The sequence below is a fragment of the Nannospalax galili genome, unplaced genomic scaffold (genome assembly GCF_000622305.1).
Source record: "Nannospalax galili isolate Female #2095 unplaced genomic scaffold, S.galili_v1.0 scaffold443, whole genome shotgun sequence".
Taxonomy (NCBI): domain Eukaryota; kingdom Metazoa; phylum Chordata; class Mammalia; order Rodentia; family Spalacidae; genus Nannospalax; species Nannospalax galili.
In genome coordinates this window covers 3,245,436-3,261,405 of record NW_008352479.1, presented here as the reverse complement: position 1 = coordinate 3,261,405, position 15,970 = coordinate 3,245,436, and the positions used below count along the sequence as shown (strand labels likewise).

Genomic DNA, 15,970 nt, shown 5'->3' with positions numbered 1-15,970 from the left:
GCCAGAAGAGGTTGCCAGATGCCATGGAGCTACAGTTACAAGGTGGTTGTGAGCCACCTGATGTGGGTGCTAGGAACCCCTGGTCTATAGGTTCTGGGGGTCGAACTGGGATCGTCTCTGAAAGAGCATTACAAGCTGTTAACCATTGAACCAGCTCTCCAGTCCTTGCCTTTTTAAAAAACATATTTATTATTTTATTTTGTGTATGAGTGTATTGCTTGCATGTATGTAAGTGCACCCGTGTCGTGCAATGCCCGTGGAGGTCAGAAGAGGGCGTTGGATCCCTTGGAACTGGAATTATGGATGGTGTTAGCCACCATATGGGTGCTGGAAATCAAACCCAGGTTCTCTGTAAGAGCAGTCCGTGCTCTTAACCCCTGAGCCATCTCTCCAGCCCTCCAGTCCTTAAGTCTTAAAAAGCCATGTTACAGCACGAATTCTTTCTTTCATAAGCGACATTTGGTTGCTTGCATTTAAATTGTCAGAACTTCCATAATCCGGTAAACCTAACACCAAGTAAAACTTCTGGAAGCAGAGAACTACAACTCCCAGAATCCTGCAGATTGAAGGGGCAGACTGTGTTGGCATAAAAACTACAGCTCCCAGGATTCCGCGAGACAAAGGGGTGGTGCCGGGCCAAGGCGTGGGAGGCGGAGGCCGAGACCTGCGCACGCGCCACGGTTCCCGAGTTGAGCTGGCCAGCAGGCAGGCGCACAGCAGACACCTGCGAACCCAGGCGTCGGGCACTTCTGGAGGGACGGCGAGGGGTCCAAGGGACTGCTGGGCCCGCGGGCTGGGAGATGGGATGTAGAACCCAGCTTCAGGTGAGGTCCGCTGGAGCCCGGTCTGGGCTTGGAGGGAGCCCGCTCGGCTGCGGTCTGTGGGGCGCCGGGCCCTCGGGCTGCACAGGAGGTGTCAGGGCTTGCAAACCAAGGGCTGCGGTCGGGGGCTCTGGAGCAGACGCGCGGGTGGGCGGTGAGGGATGCACCTTCCCGGGCACCCCTTGACCTGCGCGTTGGAGCCTGCGCTCGGGGGCACGAAGACAGCGGGAATGTACACGAGTGTGCTTGGGAAAGGATGGTGCGCATTAGGCGCGCATGGCGCGGAGCCAGGGGAGGTACACAGAGGGGACCTGGGCCGGCCTGCCGCTGACCCCTAGGCCTCTTGGCTCCCTAGTGAACCAGCGGGGTGCTCCACGATAGGAGCTTTCCTGGTGCCGGGGAAGCCTCTAAAGGAGGACCCTAGTGGGCTTTTGTGAAGGTCTCCCCAGCATTGGTGGGAGTGCTGAGCCAAAGCATGGGACCCGATCGAATCCTGCTGTGGCGAGCAGCCTTTGTCCTCTGACCTTATGCCACCCAGTCCTCAGCCCATTCGTGGAAGAAACACGGGGACAGACTGTTTTAGGATTATGAGACAAATTGATAGGATTTAGGGCCAGAGCACAGTAGGAGTGGGTGTCATTCACCAAATCTTAGCTCCTTTACAACAAACAGCCCTGTGCCCTTAACTCGTTCTTCCTTTCTGAGCCTCTGCTTCATTCTCTGTAAAATGGGGTGAAAGCACCTTCTTCATAGGGCTGCTGTGAGGTGTCCTTGAGGTAATACAGGGGAAGACTTCAGCCTGGTGAAGTTTATCAGGTACAATAATCAGGGCCGCTGACTATTATACCTGATACTCGGTGTCTCTGCTTGGATATAAAACCTTAAGCCAGCTACTTACCCTTAAGGTCTGATTTTCTCATATTGAAAGAAAATAAAGAGCTGGGTCACGGTACTGTGGCGAGCATTTGCCCAGTGCGCAGGAGGCCCAAACACAGTGAGTTTATCAAGTATAATAGTCAGGGCCGCTGAGTATAGAAACAGCTGGAGACTGGGACTCAGGTCTGTCTTTTCCAGAAATAGCAGCTCTCCGGGGTCCCCCATGGATCTTGAATATCTTCTGGCCCATCCTTTCATGTGAGGAATCTGAGTCCCCAGTGGTGACAGCCAGGAGGGAAATAGATCCTTCTTCTCTGGTGGCTGGGAGGTCACTTTTGAGTTTTAAGCTTTTGAGGCCAGAAAAAGGGAATAGTGGAGAAATCCTTAGCAGAGGAGGGAGAGGAATGGTGCTGGTGAGGGGGTTCACTGGGCTGTGAACATCCTGGTGTGCATGGGTGTCTGACCAGTTTCAGTTAGTTTTGCAGTGCTGGGGATTGAACCCAAGGCATGCTAGGCAAGTGATCTACTGAGCTATGGCCCCAGCCCTCTTTTTACTTTTTATTTTGAGATAGTCTCAAGTTTCCTGGGCAGACCTTGAACTTGTAATTTTCCCTCCTGGATCTCCTGAGTAGCTACAGTGGCAAGACTGCTGTCAGGCCCAGCTAATGTGTTTTTCTACCCAGCCTTCTGGTTCTTGCTTTGAGCCTTACTTAAAATAGCAATAATACACAAAATCTTCTAGAGAACATTGAACTAATCAGAAATTTTAATTACTCAATGCCCCATTCCCCCAAGGGGCCTCATCAGGCTGTGTCAGCTTCGTTGTCTGGAGGGACGCTCTCCCTTGGGAACTGCTAAAATGATTCCCAAGGTTTTTAAGTTGGATGAGGTACTGAATGAGAGGGAGAATCCAGAGATGGCTGTCATGGGCCTTGTGGCCAGGCTTGGGTTTGAATCTCAGACCCATCCCTTAATACCTGTATGGTACTGAATAATCCATGTAGTTCTGAGCATACATCCTTCCACATTAACCGGGTGAATTGAGGTTAGTAACAGCTACTTTAGGCTAGTAGTAGGGAGTGAGCCCATGAATACAGAGTGCTTAGCATGCTGTCTTATGTAGAGGGAGAGTCACTAAGTGGGAGTTGTTATATCATTGTTGTGATTAATAGAGATATTATGAAAATAATTCTCAAACCTGGCACCTCCCTGTAAGGAGATATAACCGTGTCTGTCTTTCATACCAGGAAGTGGAAGTTTGTAGTACTTAGGAATTGGCCTAGTGTCATGTAGTGGGAAGTGGCAGGACAGAGGCTCATCTGGCATCTCTGCTATTCCGTCCCCATCCTCTGTGGTCTCTGCTGTTCTGGAACCCAGTTAGGACCAGGTGCGAGCATTTCTGATGTTATAGTAGGGTTGTACCACTATGTGTGGGGGTTAGAGCTTGGCTGCACATGTCCCCAGCCTGTTATCACACAAGTGGTGATTCTGGAGGAGGTGGTCCCCTGGGTGAAGCCAGGGGTGAGGCATTAAGAAGAATCCATCCACAGGAGCCCTGTGTTTTAGCTACTGCCCCTGAATGATGTGGGTGGGTGAGGCTGCAGCCTGGGTGGGACTTGGAAGCCTTAGTTGGAGAAGACCCTTGTTTAGGTAATGGGGAAGGAATGGGAACTGAATGGGTCTGAGTCTGCTTTGAGAGCAGAGCCCTGGGTGTGAGGAGGGGAGCCCTGTACTGAGCCTGCATCCCACCATTACAGTTCTGGTGACCTGAGAGACCTCATGCTGCCTTCAAAGACCTCACGCATAGAATACAGACTGGAGATAAGTCATTTCCAAGGGTTCTTTTAGTTCTAGAAGGTAGTGGTTTTGTAGTTGCGCATAGCTTGGGTATCTCAGCGGGCACCACAACAGGAGAGATAATTGTCACCCCAGCTTGTTGCCTAGAATCTTCGTAGGGTAAGAGAATGGTCACAGCTTTCTAAGCCACCAGCCATAGCCGGGTACTCTCTGTCTGGGCTAGAGTAATTATAGCAGGAAGCCTTGGGTTGCTAAGTTACCATCTAAGGCCCGTGGGTCTGTGTTTCCAGAGCCTTCCACCCTCTGCTCTATAAAGTCTTACAGCTCTGAGATTTGCCCTCCTTCTTGGGCACTGATGATTCTGCCAGGATCTGATGACAAATGAGTGAGGGACTTAAGACCGAGGCCCTTGGAATCAGATGCATGTTCAAATCTCCGCGTCTCTGCTTGGATATAAAACCTTAAGCCAGCGACTTACCCTTAAGGTCTGATTTTCTCATATTGAAAGAAAATAAAGAGCTGGGTCACGGTACTGTGGCGAGCATTTGCCCAGTGCGCAGGAGGCTCTGAGTTCAATCCCTAGCACCACAAAAAATAAAAATGAGGAGACTCCTAGGACCTGCCTTGGAGGGCTTCGTGGGGCTTACAGGAAGAGGGCTTAGGACAGTGCCTGTGCAGTAGGTGGAGGGAGGTGGCACTAGATTGGCCTTGACCCTTTGCTCTGGAGGTCAGCACCCTGTTTCCTGATCAGCCAGGAGAGGGATGAATCTTTCCTTCTCTCTGGTTTCTCACATTAAGTACCTATCCCCAGGCCAGTGTCACATCAGAAAATCAGATGTTTCATGTCACCTCTAGTGACTAGCCTGTGCTAAGACTTTGTCTTTTCTCTCCATTTTGCAAAACAGCAGCAGGCCCCTTCCAGCAGGCACTTCCTGAGGCTTGGCTCAGGTCCCACACCAGGACTTGTCTGCCTTATCCTTGCTGTTACTGCTTTTGCAGTTCAGGCCCTCCGTGGGTTGCTGGGCATGCCAGTGATGACTCACACCTGAGGGCTATAGGTGAGGTTTGTGGCACGATTCTCAATGCATCCTAAGGTGGCTTCGTGGAGCACTACAGTACACTGGGTCCCAGAACTTTTAAGAGAGTGGGACCTGGAGAAGCTGTCCCAGGACTCCCTTCTCAGTAGGCCTACCTTCTGTGCTGGCCAGCAGGAGTGGTGTGCCATGGCCAGTGTCCTACACTGGGAACTGTTGAGATCACCCTCTTCCTAGTCTGCTGAGCTTTGTCCAAGAGACCTGGTCTCATTTCAACACCACAAGCAGGGCCATCGGCACTGGAAGTAGATTGGGGCCCATTTTTCTAGAAGTCTTAAAATGTGTCTATCCTGGGACTTCAGTTTGTACATCATCTTAGCAAAGGCTGGAGGCAGAACCATTTAGCCTTTATTAATAAGGAGGATGATCCTCGGCCGGATCTTCATTTCCGTGTGTCTGGATAGAAATACCTTCAGAGTTCTGCAGAATTACATGGCGTCAGAACAACTCGAAAACCTTAGAGCAAGTCTCACTGAAACAGCACACGTTGGAATTACCTGGAAGTTTTATTAAAACATAGGCTCAGGAGCCTGACTCTGACCAGGTTTCTGGATCAGTGTGTCTGGAGTGGGACCCCAAGATTCTGCATTTCCTACACCACAGGTATTGAAGACACTTCCTGCCAGGTTGGCTCTGAGAGACTCAGGGCCCATCCTGTGCTTTGTCTGGACAGTAACCCACAAAGTTGATCTTTTGGGGTATATTAGTGTGTCACAATCATGCATGTACAGGAAGAGTTGCACCCTACCCCTAGAGTAGGCTCCATAGCCCAGTAGGGTCCTGGGGCTGGCTTTTCAGGGGAGTAGTCTGCTTCACCCAGCATCCTATGTAGGATAGAGTTTCTAGATCTTTCCCTACCCTGGCCGTCCCAAGATTGTCTCATAAAGATTCACCCAGAGTAAACTCAGTGGTCAAGTGTGTAGACTGTGATTCCTAACAGAGGTGCAAATCCTGAACTTGATCAGAACGAAGTGCCAGACAAACTGAAATTGAGGCTCATGCTAGAAAATAACTGTCTGGCTTGAAAACTGTCAAGGTCATAGGAAAGACCGAGAAACTGCCGCAGACTGGGAGAACAGACAGAGATAATTGGATGCCCCAATTTTCCCTGGGCTGGATTCTGAACACAGAATAGAGACCATGGTTAAAAATAGTATCATCAATATTAATTTCCTGAATATGTATTGCATAGGAGACTGCTGTCCTCAGTAGCACACACTGCAGTAGTAAGAGCTAGAGAGCTATGATGCCTACAGCATTTCTCTTTGTTTTGTTCTGGCTTTTTTTTTTTTTTTTTTTGAGACAGGGTCTTGATATGTTGTCCAGGCTGGTCTTGAATCCTCCTACCCCCACCTCCCAGGTGCTGAGATTGCAGGTATGTGCTACCATACTTGGCATCTAGTTTATTTTTTTTAAATAGTTCAAAAAAGATAGTTTGTATGTGACAGCATGGTGTGTCAACTTAGCAGCTGGCAAAGCTGGGTAAGAGTATAAGAGGTATTCTGTATTCTACAGGCAACTTTTTTCTAAGTTTGAATTTTTTTTTAACATAAAAAAATAAAAAGGCTGGAGTAGTGGATCATACCTTTAAACCCCCTGTACTTTGGAGGCAGAGGCAGGCAGATCTCTGTGAGTTCAAAGCTAACCTGGTCTATGTAGCAAATTCTAGGCCACTCAGGGCTATATAGTTAGACTCTATCTCAAAGAACAACAACAACATTAAAAGAATAACAACAAAAAGGTGAGTCTCCTGGCTTCCTGTGTAAATTTGAGCAGCTTTCTGGCCTCTCTGAGCCTTGCTTTCACTATCTTTAATATAAATATTGTGACTGTGGTGGAGTAGAGGGACGGCTGCAATAGTACTCTCAGTGCTAGGAAAAGGAGGGAGACACTGATGAGACCAAGGGAAACCCAAGCTGAGGCCTGTCACCTCTACTCACTGATGCTGGGTTGCAGACTCCTGGATGTCTGACAGCTGCCCAGGCCTTCTCCCTGCTGAGGGCTTTGAGAATACCACTCACCCCCAAATCTGTGGAGTTTCTCTGGTGAAACCAGCTCTCCTGGAAGTCTCATCCCCCTGTTGTCCCTATCCAGCAGCCCAGGCTCCCTGTTGAACTATGCATGGCTTCAGGTCATGTCTAAAGTAGGGGAGTACTCCAGGATTTAGGGGCCTTGTGGCTTGCTGGGCACAGTGACACCTGCTGTGACCAGACTTACAGCACTCATCACCAGCCCATACCCCTCTGAACCCTTGCTCAGAACTCTCCCCCACTCCCAGTTTTCTATGTTTCTGATTGTTTAGGTCTCCTACCATGGGTATCTCCCAGACTCTTGATGGGTTCAATCTCACACAGGCTCAGGGCTGATCTGGATGTGTATATTGGGGTTCTGCGATTTCCTTGTAAGAATTTTGTTTTCTTTTTTAATTTTGCAGCTTTACCTTAAGAACTTGGAACATTATGTTCTTTGTCCCATGTGTGAGCCTTACAGCAAATTCACGTCCTTCGTTTCCCATCTGTGTCCCTGTGTGTGACCACAGTAATGCTGCTCTGTGACGCCAAAGAGGACCACCAAGGCAATTAGCTTCCTCGTGACCTAGTCATACCAAGCAGAAAGTGGATGCCAGACAGTGTGGTGAGCAGAGCTCTGTATAACTGGGGAGCAGAACCCCAGGTAAGAGAATTGCAGGTCAGCAAGGGGGAGGCCAAGCCCACCTCCAGCTCCCCTGAGGCCTCCTACCTTTTGCACAAGCACAGCAAGGGCTAATCAGGAAAGATGATATCACCCATCACATCAGAGCAAAGTGACTTGAGCCCTTTAGGAGTTCTCCCTCAGTAGGAGTTGGCTTCCATTCATTGATAAGGAGGGAGGGTCACCAGAACAGCTGTTGACACAGGATTCATGCTGTTGCTCTGTGCTGCAGGGGTCAGGGTGTAGTATAAGAATGTGTACTTATAAGTGCCCAGTGTTAAACTTGCTAAGGGCCAATGACTGCTTGGCTGCCAGCATCTTACCAAAGGACAGATACTTTTGCTAGAAAGTCTGATCTGTTATAAATGTACAAATTTATCAGTAGCCTTAGGTTCATACTTAGTTTTGGTGTGCATATGAACATTGTATAACACATTCCAGTTGTGTGCTGCCTGGTAAACAGAAAGAGGGAGGAAGGTGAAAGAGCTCATTCCAGGGTAAGCCTGATCTTGTGAAGCATGCTTGTGCTTTACTCACAGCAAGTGGGCATCCATGCCAGACCCAAAGCTTTCACCATTCAGCACTGGCAAACACTGTGTTTAGGCTAAAACATACTTCTCAGTGTCTGTAAAGTAGCCTGCCATTTCAATTATAATTGTGAACATCTTCTAAAAGTCAGATTGCTATAAGTTTGGTGTAAAACCTTGTGACCTACCCTTCTGGACTAGATCTGTCAATTCTTCTATAATCCTGGGTCTGGCAGGTAGGTGCTGGCAGATCAGTCTCCTTCCCCAGTAGACCCTTCTGGACTAGATCTGTCAATTCTTCTATAATCCTGGGTCTGGCAGGTGCTGGCAGATCAGTCTCCTTCCCCAGTAGTCCTGCTCTTGGACGATTGACAGGTAGCCTGTGAATTTGCAACCCGACTCTAATCCAGGAATTCCTTTGACTTTTACTCCTTATCTCTCTGTAAGACCCCATGTAAGGCCCATGTGGGGTCTTCTGTGCCCATGTCTGGGGCTGGCCCAGAAATGGAGCCTGTGCCCCATGCTGGATATCCAGACTGGGGTGTGGATTCCTGCAGGCACCTGGTTCCACCTGGCTGCCCAGCCAGCTGCTGTCTACAGATGTGTTGGTGTTACTGATGTCTTCTTGGAGCTGAATTGAGTGACCTGGGGGCCGGAGGGGGACTGGGCAGCATCCTTCTGTCTGCCTCAGTTTCTAACAGGCTTTGTAGGCACGTTTTAAAATCATTTCTTGTTTCCCTTTCTTTAAAAGAAAAGAAAAAAAAGAAAAAAAAGTCTTACTTTGTCCTGTGAGCCACTAAGCTTCATTCTTCACACCAGTTGGGTCCTGAACATGATGCCTGAGGGAGAGGCAGAGAGGCTGTGAGTGCCCTGGACTCTCAGTGGAGTGCTGCTGAGATAAGGTCCACCCTGCTGGGCTTGTCAGCTTCACACACTGCATGAGATCATGTTTCTGTGCCACCCACACACACCGAGGGGTTTAGACAAATTTACTTCTCGTGTCTGGCTCTGTAAAGCAGGTGTAATAAAAACAGAGTCTCTCCATGATGGGTTGAGGATTCAGTGAGAGTGGATATACAGTTTGTAGTGCCCTGCCTAGAACATAAAATGTCGGGGTGGTGGCTCTTTTTATTTTGTGTGCAAAACTGGCAGCTCAGGCTGGGAGGAGCTTTTTCTAAGTAAAGGGCGCCATTGTAAAAGAAGAGAAATAAGTCACCCAGAAGACTGAGAGAACTTTAGCATCTCTTGAGTGTGCCACCCCAAGCAATTTGTCCAAACCCTCAGGGAGCACAGTTGGTTTGGCCCCTGTTTTCCCTCCATTGTCAGTTTTAGAAACCTCTATGGAAGTGCAGTTGGGAGGACTTGGTTAGTCATGCATTGCCTCCAGTCCTCCAGGCATCCTGAGAGTCCCCATGGCACAGATGTAGAGATAGAGGCTTGAGGAGGAAAATGAACCAGCCCAGATTGTGAGGCCCATTCTCACCAGAGATTGCAGGTGATGCTTCTGAGTTCTGCTCTGAACTCCTGACCCGCCCCCTCCTCCCATGAATGAGGGAGGAGGTTAAGTCGTCACACAGATTTCTAGTCCTGACACAAGGGATGCACTTAACCTTTGGAGCTCTGTCAAGTTTTTCCACACTGCTGAGCAGCCACTTAGGTGTCTACCTGACCTTGTTCCTCCTCTAGGGAGCATTACGGGTCAGCCCCTTGGGCAGCAGGAATTACTAAGCAAAAGCCAGGCCAGGCGGCCATGTGGCAGAGGGAGGCAGACAGCTGACAGGTGGGAGTTGACAGGAAGGCCACTTTCCTTACTGAAGGCTTGCCTCCCCTGACATTGAGAAGGAGGACAGTATGCAGTGATGGCCCTGCTTTGTCCCCAGGGGTCTGCAGTGCTCCTCAGCTACAGGGGCCTCGGGTGTTCTCTGTCATAGTGAGAGCCTTGAGGACAGGCGTGTCATCATTCATTTTTGTATTTGTCACATGCTCTGACCTGGCCAAAGCAGAGCCTCATTTCCCATTCTGTTCGTACTCTCTTAAGACTAGACTCAGCTCTAAGAAAAATTACATGCATAGGTGATTTATATGATTTAAGGTGTGTAAATTTACATATGTGTATACACATACTAAATATATATACTGTGTGTGTATTTGTGCTTATATACACTGTATAGCTCACCCCCATCCACACCAGCTTGTAGTAGGTAGGGTCAGGGAGAAGGCTTGCCGTGAGCACCCCCCACCATGCTGCCCTGCACCCTGCAGGGCAGGAACACTAGTGCAGCGGTGCTGGTGGGCATCCTTTCTGCTTGATGGTAACTTGCCATGTTGGCTGGTGGGTAAAGATGCTCAGTGTTAGGCCTGTCCACTCTATTCAATGCCCACTATCAGGACAACCAAGGAGATAAGCTAAGGCCCTCTGTCCTGAAAGACTTGAGGAAAAGTTTTCTGCAACTCTAGGCCTTAGCTGGTGTGTTCTAGAGACCTCCTCTGAGGGCTGTATTAGTATTTTTCTTATTGCTGGGACAAAATACCTGACAAGAAGCAACTGAAAGAAGGAAGGGTTTATTCTGTCTCACAGTTTGAGGGTGCGGTCCATCATGGTGGGAAAGGCATGGAGCAGGAGCTTGAGGTAGCTGGTCACATTGATTCCATAGTTAGAGAAGGAGAGACGAATGCTGGTGTTCAGCTTAATTTCTCCTTTTCAATCTGGAACCCCAGCCCATGGGATGGTGCTGCCTCATTCATTCTGGATCCCCAGTCTTGTCACATTGATTCCATAGTTAGAGAAGGAGAGACGAATGCTGGTGTTCAGCTCAATTTCTCCTTTTCAGTCTGGAACTCCAGCCCATGGGATGGTGCTGCCTCATTCATTCTGGATCCCCAGTCTATGGTACCACCCAGATTCAGGATGGATCTTTCCACCTCAGTTAACCTAATCTAGAAACTCCTTCATACGCATACCCAGAGGTTTGTGTTGTGATTCTTGGACCTGTAAAATCAACAAAGGTTGCCATCATAGGGACCCAACGAGAACCTGGCTCTTCATGGACATGAAGGATAGTACAAAATAGTGCCCTGTTGATGCCCTGCATCTTTCAAGGGGATCTGTGCTCTGTCTCACCTGGGCATCCTCCTCTTGCTCCTTACCTCCTGGAAGGAGGTCCCATTGCACAGACCAGGCTGTGTCCAAGACAGAGTAACATGGTAGGAAACAGGAGACAGAACCATGTGGTTGTAATGCTTTTCCATCTCTCTCCAATCCTTCCCTCCAGGGGGAAAGTGTGCTGAAACAACCTGACCAAGCCTTCAACCAATAATAGGCACTTTTCCATGTAAGAAATTTATTTCTAGGGGCTGGAGTGGGTAAAGTGGCCTCAGTTCAGATTCCCACCACCCACATTAAAAACCAGATATGGTAGCATACATCTGTAATCCCAGTGCTGGGGATGGGGCCAGACTCGGGACCTCTGGAGCTTCACGTTCAGTGAAGAGGTCTTGCCTCAAAAATGAAGGTGGAGAGTGATAGAGGAAGACACCTGACATCAACCTCTGACCTCCACATGCATGCATACCTGTATAACATGTATACCACATGCTCCCCACCTATACACAGGTTTTATTTCCAAACAACACAGTTTTGCAGTTGTCTCCCTGCCCCACAAGCAAAGCAATTTTCCTGAGGAGTAGAATCAAGGTTTGAGTCTGTTTAATCTGAGGCCATTTATTTTCAAGAGTAGTGTCAAAATTTGCACTGGCCTTTTCGAGCTTCTCTGCCCACAGCCGGGCTTGCTTTTAGACTTCATAACAAGACTTCCAGAAAAGCAGCAGGGACCCTGGCCTCCTTTTCCTTCTCTGTACCTTTATCCCAGTACAGAAGAATTGCATCCCCTCAGCCAGAAGTCAGGGAGACTTGGCAGGAGATTTACAGATCTCTTATGTGGGGGATGGACGGGAGAGTTTGCTATATTGGAGTTATTTTTCTATAAAAGCAGCTGGGTATAGGGTCCATTTTATACACGTAGGGGTTTTGTTTTATATCAGCTGTCAGCGGCGCTGCAGTAAGACTGAGCAGGGACCAAGCTGGAGGGCTTTTGTTAGGATGTCTGTAGTGGTCTTGTCCATGAGGGAAACCAGCTGTCAGGCTCTTTTCTCTGTAAGTGAAATGTTCTGTCCAGATCAAACCCAATGTGAGGCTCTGAGTATTTTGGGAGCTAGCAGGTAGATGTGTCCTTCAGTCTTCATAGCATACTTACCTGCAGATCCTAAAGAGCCAGCACAGGTTTTCAGGGGCACTAGGTAGAGACAAAATGTTATCCCAGGTGGCCTGTGATTCTCAGCATGCCATCACTGCCTCTCATCCAAGGAACCTTGTGGCTAGACTATTGGGCAGCCCTGGTCTCTGGGAGGTAGCAGGAGTCAGATGCTGGACTGTGGACATGTGGCCTCACCCCAGGTTTCCCTCTGGGTGAAAAATGGGGGTAGCATACACCACCTGGTCAGCATCAGGAGGGATTAGAAAGGGTATGTGGTGGGAGCCTGGTGCACCAGGCCATGGCAGGAGCACCTTACTGTGTCTGGATGTGTGTGTGGGGATGGAACCTGCTTCATGCTCAGTTACTTAGATGTGGTTTTACTAGGAGAGGAGTCAGGGCAGACCCCAGCTCTGTCCTGGAGTTCTGAGGTCTGAAGGAAGCATACTAAGGAAGGACCAAGGGACTTCCCCTCACTACAGAGTGAACATCCTTGTACTGGGATTCTGACACATCATTGCGACAAAAAAAAATGGGGCTGGCAAGCCTTCAATCTGAAAGTTCTTAACCTTTGTCACTACCACCATGGTGAGGCTGCAGGTTCATGGCATTACTATGAACAGTCAGCCAGACATTAGGACTAGACAGACAGATAGCACCAGCCCAGTCAAGCTCAGCTCAGACATCAGGACTAGACAGACATATATCACCAGCCCAACCAAGCTCAGCCCCAGGTCCTCAGTCTCATGGCCATCAAGTTCACCCTGACCACCCTGGTCTCACTGGCCCTGCCCCATTGTCACACAGACTAGTAGCCTGTCCAGGAGCCATAAAAACACCTGGAGAAAGGGGGCCTCGACAAGTCTGCTTCCCAGCTCACCCTAGCTACCCTCCACCAGCTTGAAATTTCCTCCTGGAGAACTACATGTGCACTGTCCAGGAATGTTTTGATGCTTTGGGGAAGACCCATTTGTTTATTTATTCATTCTTTCTTTCATTTAATTATTGAGGCGCTGGAAGGGGAGGGGGAGAGAGAGAGAGAGAGAGAGAGAGAGAGAGAGAGAGAGAGAGAGAATGAATTTACACGTGCAACCCCATACCATGGCCTCTGTGTAGAGGTCAGAGGACAACTTTAAGGAGTAATTCTCTCCTTCTACCATGTAAGACCCAAAGATTAATCTCATATCATCAGGCTTGACAGCAAGTGCCTTTACCCACTGAGCCATCTCACCCCCCACCCCCTTACCTTTGAGTAATGTGCTTGTTGCCTTTATCTGATATCTTGGTCTTGCCAGGCTCGTGTGTCCCTCTGACTTATGTATGATGCTGCAGTGCAGTGCAGGTGGGAGGAGGGGTAATGTAGAGGAGTGTGGAGAAGATGGGAAGGGTTTGGTAGTGCCTTCTGCCTGCCTTGGCTTCATTGCCAAAAGTGGAAGCATGGTGGACGCTTCCTGAACACCTCCATGGTGAAGAAATAAGATACCTGAGTTATCAGTCTTTGGAAAGCGATCCTGAAGCAAGAGTGAAGTGCAAGTTCATTATCTGTCCTCCGACCTGGTACACGTGTGTGTGTGTGTGTGTGTGTGTGTGTGTCAGATAGAGTCAAATAGGGCTAAACCAGGACACCTGGAGGCTCACCCCATCAGTGAACCCAGAGCCAGTATAGAACAAGCCTCCATGGAATCCCTGCCGGGAGAAGGGGTATGGGTAGTTATACTCAGTTCCCGTTGCTTGACCTTGGTGAAGCTACCTGCTTGTAAGTGGTAAAGTCGGTTGAAACCCAGACAGTCTACTCCCTATGACCCAGGCTCAACCACCAGGCAGTCCACCCCCCCAGGACCCAGGTCTTAACAATCAGGCAGTCTACCCTCCAGGACCCAGGCTTAACCACCTGGCAATCTACCCCCCAGGGCCTGGTCTTAACCACTATGCAGTCCACCCCCCAGGACCCATGCTTAACCACCAGGCAGTCCATCCCCCAGGACCCATGCTTAACCACCTGGCAGTCCACCCCCCAGGACCCAGGCCTTAACCACCACACCATTGTCTCTTCTCTTAGCAAAGCTTCCTTCCCATTTCCCCCTTGAAAGGGCAACACAGGAAGCTAAGTGCCCAGTGAAGTATGGGGGCACAGTCCACGTCTGTTCTGTCCCCTTTCAGTGCCATATTGACAGGACCTGGGGACAAGTATGCACATCTAACCAGAAACACCTCCACCTTCCACTCCAGCCAGTCTGCCCAGTTGCCTGTATGTCCCACCCTGAGCCAAGCTTAGTGCTTGGCTGGGTACAAAGGAGGCCTCTGGCCTTCTGCCTGCCTCTGGCCACTGCCTCACAGCCCCACCTGCTCCCAAGCCTGCTTTGGATCCCGGGGAAACCTGGAGAGTGGGAGAGGGGTGAGTGTAGCCTGGTCACTGGAGAGGTGGTGCGTCCCTGGCAGCTGGGAGTTCTACTCAGAATGGAAGCAGGTCTTCCCTCTGTTTCCTCCTGGTGCTCCCTGGGAGTCAGGTCTGTCATCTGTTGGAAGCAATATCTGTGACCAGATAAAGAGAGTGCTAGCTCAGACTGCACAGCTGCCTCTTCTCGGAGAGATGTGTTTCTTGTCTATTCACCTGAGTCCTCTTATCCTGTGTAATAGTGGTTTATTTGGTTGTTGTTTCCCTTATAACTTTTTCTCATATGAAATAAACACAGAACCTCACCATCATCTTCCTGTCAGAATCCTACTGTTTCTCTCTCTCTCTCTCTCTCTCTCTCTTCTCTCTCTCTCTCTCTCTCTCTCTCTCTCTCTCTCTCTCTCTCTCATAGCACAAAAACTTATTTGCCATAACTATAAAGATTCATGTTTCCTTGTTTCTTAAATTATCTGTTTTTAAATTTTTATTTTGTGTGTACAAGTATTTTACCTGCATGTATGTAAGTATACCACATACATGTAATGCCTGCAGAGGCCAAAATATGGTATTGGATCCCCCAGAACTGGAGTTACAGACAGGTGTTAGGTGCCATGTGGGTCCTGGGAACTGACCCTCCTTCCTCTGCAAGAGCAGCCAGTGCTCTTAACCACTGAGCCATCCCTCCAGCCCTTATCTAACAATTTGTAGTTTCTCATTTTGAAACATTTTCTGAGTGACAGAAAAGTTGCAAAAACTGCTTATAATCCAGCTTCCCCTCATCTCACATGGCCAGAGTTTAATGATCAAACCAGGAAATTTCACACAACACGTAATGAAACACAGGCCATTTTTGGATTCTGCTATCTTCTACCTCTCCTTCTTTGAGTCCAGGCTGCAAACCAAGAACCCACAGGCACTGCATCACTGTGTCTTGTGGTCTCTCCAGCCAGTGATAGTTCTTCTCTTCCTATCTTTCACATCTGTAACTACTGAAGCTGACCGGCCAGAGTGTGGTAGTATGTCCTTTAGTTTGGGTTTGCCATTATCTTGACTAACCTTCAGAGCTGTGCTGAGCTAGAACAGGAGTGAGAACCATGGTTCCCCAGGGTGCATCTGGGCAGTGAGGCCCCCTTCTGGCATCACATCCTGGATCTGTGAGGTCAGCTGTCTGATTGGTGCTACAGACTGCATCGCATGGCTTAGCGTCTCTGCTGCTGTGTCTACTTTTACTTTGGTGAGCAAGGTAAGTTCTGTGAGGAGAGGCTTTGAAACTGCAGGTGCTCTTCCTCTCACTTGCACCCACTAGTTTTAGTGTCTGTGCTGTTTGACAAATGGTGATTTTTCTATTCTATCACTGCCTCCGCATATATTAATTGTAATTCTGTAAGAGAGATCTGTCTCTTCTATTTATTCATATCAGTCTTGACTCATGGGTAATTTTATCTTGTGGGTTGTATCCATTTCTGTTACTGCTTGATAGCGTTACACAAAGATACTGGAGCTCCTTCAGGTCCCTGCC

The 15,970-nt window shown here is 48.9% G+C and overlaps 1 protein-coding gene across 4 annotated transcripts in view; it reads left to right on the top strand.

The window, feature by feature from the left end:
* The first annotated feature begins 653 nt into the window (after window positions 1-653).
* Pomgnt2 (protein O-linked mannose N-acetylglucosaminyltransferase 2 (beta 1,4-)) overlaps window positions 654-15,970 on the top strand; it is a 21,862-nt gene continuing 6,545 nt past the window's right edge. Inside the window, exons 1-2 of one of the 4 annotated variants that reach the window (XM_017802313.2) lie at window positions 655-824; window positions 7,128-7,261. The gene's annotated coding sequence lies outside the window, so the exon portion shown is untranslated. Of the gene's footprint in view, window positions 825-7,022; window positions 7,262-15,970 lie in introns of all 4 variants that reach the window. The other 3 variants (XM_008849478.2, XM_008849480.2, XM_008849479.2) reach the window with 3 other exon arrangements.